The sequence below is a fragment of the Cynoglossus semilaevis genome, unplaced genomic scaffold, assembly GCF_000523025.1.
Source record: "Cynoglossus semilaevis isolate Cse_v1.0 unplaced genomic scaffold, Cse_v1.0 scaffold4491, whole genome shotgun sequence".
NCBI classification, from domain to species: Eukaryota; Metazoa; Chordata; class Actinopteri; order Pleuronectiformes; family Cynoglossidae; genus Cynoglossus; species Cynoglossus semilaevis.
The window spans coordinates 1-2,503 of record NW_007585429.1 but is presented as its reverse complement, the minus strand read 5'-3'; the positions used below and the strand labels follow the sequence as shown (position 1 = coordinate 2,503).

The following is a 2,503-nucleotide window of genomic DNA, read 5'->3' as shown; positions in this document are numbered from 1 at the left end:
TTTAGAGATGTGAATACCATACCATGATGAAGAATACCATAACGAGAATCTTAAATTGATGAAGGTGCTATGAAAATGAATGCCATCCATCCATCCATTTTCATCCGCTTATCCGTTACCGGGTCGCGGGGGCAGCAGTCGCCACCCAAATCACATTGCACCGTACCAAACCTTCCTGCGGGTGGTGAGTCCACTGGAAGGTACCAACCGCCCTAACCGGGATTCGAAACTTGCCCAGGAGGTGAACCCTGGGGTTCCACACCAATGACAGAGACATTGCCTCTGGGCCAAAGCGCCACATGAAAATGAATGTGTTATGAAAAACCTTGTATTAGGAGCCATAATGCAGGATAAGAGACTTTGGCATTCATCAATGATAAACAGGAGGGAAATGTTGGAAGAATTGCATGTATTATCATTGGTTCATGCTGTACTGTCGCTTTAACAAACCACTTGCTTCCCATATTTACTCCAGTGTATTGCTGCCGCTTTAACAAATTGCTTACTTCCCATCTTTTCCTTGTCACACCCCCATTCATACCCATTTACATATCCAGCTTCCTACCCCATATACTCACACTAAATCAAATGTTATGTTGTCTGATACTTTTGTAAACTAAATAAAAGAGCAGGGGAAGGGTGCAGCAACTCGGAGTTGATGAGGAAGCTGCCAGAAGAGCAAGCTGCATTCTCCTCTTGTAAGAAAAAGATCCGGACGCCTTTGTGTTGTTACTTTGTCGTCACTTATGTTAGAATAAACCTAACAGCATCTAGCATTAGCAGTGGCGATAATTCATACTAAATAAACATATAAATAGTATGCTCATGTCTGCCCCCTCTGGTGGAGCAGGGTACTGTCCTGTTTTCATCTTTTCACTGGATTTTTTTTTTTTTTTGCAAAATCAAAAATTATATTAGCGACATACAGAGAGACAGAAATGGAAACTCACCGTTAGAGAGAGAAAAACCCGAGGTCAGGCTCAGGTCAACACTGTCTCACCTAGTGTTTCTACGTCTGTGATGACTGCTGGTGTTGATAAGTGCTAACCGTTTTATTCTACTTATTTTACTTTGTGTTTTCCAGAGCAGAACTCTGCCCGCAGAAAACTTCTTCAACCTGGACCGAGTGAGGGAAAAGTGGGAGGAAAAACCGGAGGAGAGAAAACAGGATCCAAAACAGGAGGAGGAGTTCCTGCTGCTCTCTCACCGACGAACCTCATCACGACAGTGTTCAGACTGAGAGAAGAGATGAATTGAGAGGAGGAGCAGAGAACCAAGGTGTGTTTGTGTGTGTGTGTACGTGTGTGCGTTCTTTGTTTTAAATGTCTGCTTCCTCGTGGGCACAAGCAAACACAATTAGAACCAATAATTTCCTGTAAACAGGGTGTCAACAGTTTACAATGTGACATCAAATTTTAGTTTAGCTCAGCGGTTCTCGATTATTTTGAGAACCACACCAGCTGCAGAAGTTTTTAGCATAATAGGCAGCCACGGACCACAAACAGCAGCTCTTCAAAATTCACAATTCTGCCTCCCCTAGTGGTGGAGTTCATCAAGTGCGTTAGTACTTCAGATATGCACTCCGTCACAGAGAAACTTGACTGGGGCGACAAATTAATCGCCCTTAAGCCATCAGATTTGATGACGCTAGTTGGATAAATTTCTGTTGTATGAGCATATCTCATGTAGCAGCGCAGCTATTGGCTGTTGCTGCGGCACTGTTTCAAGCTCCCCAGAAACTCTGAAGAGGCTAGGAGCGAGATGAACGAAAGCTATGTTACGGTGCATTTTAAACATACTTGCACTCAAAACGAGTGATTATTGTTATTGTCTAAAACGTCATGGAAGTTTAATTGTTTGCTGATGATTCACATACCTAAAATTTACCTACATTTATGAGATTATGTTTGTTTTGTTTTTGTTTTTTTGCTCCTGGTGTAGATTCAGGAGGAGAAGGAGGAGCTGGAACTGTCCTGCGCTCAACTGAAGAGTGATGTCAGGATGTACCTTCAAAGAAACAAACAAATCCTCGGACAGCTGGAGGAGGTGATCAAAGAGAGGGACAAGGTGAGGAGCAGGAGGAACAGGAGGAGGTGGTGGTCAGATCTCACCATCTTGTTTAATTTTGTTCTGATTTCTCGGCCTCTGAGGCACGCATCAGTGTTGATCATGTCAGGTAGAGCCTCTAGATAGAGGCGAGGTGTGCAGTCCGCGTGACAGATGGGTTCAGCTCAGGTGCGAGACTACACCAGGGATAATCTCTGAGATCTTCCTTATTTGCGTTAATGTTGTTGGTTTCCGTGGACAAGTTGGTGAACTTTTTCTGAAACTGTTAACTAACGTTAACCTCCAAATGTCCGACTTCTACAGCTATGTGTGGGTCATGACCTCTGAGCTGTGGCCCTCTGATTGTTACAGGCTTTGGCATCGCAGGCACAGCAGCAGGAGGAGGTCCGGATGCTCCTGCGGGACAAGGATCACTACAGGGAGCTGGTCAGGCAGC

The 2,503-nt window shown here is 44.4% G+C and overlaps 1 long non-coding RNA gene across 1 annotated transcript; it reads left to right on the top strand.

Moving 5' to 3' along the window:
- The first annotated feature begins 1,087 nt into the window (after nucleotides 1–1,087).
- Nucleotides 1,088–2,503, top strand: LOC112486623 (uncharacterized). Its single transcript, XR_003049139.1, has 3 exons — nucleotides 1,088–1,278; nucleotides 1,942–2,067; nucleotides 2,419–2,503. It is a non-coding gene; the product is annotated as an uncharacterized LOC112486623 (long non-coding RNA).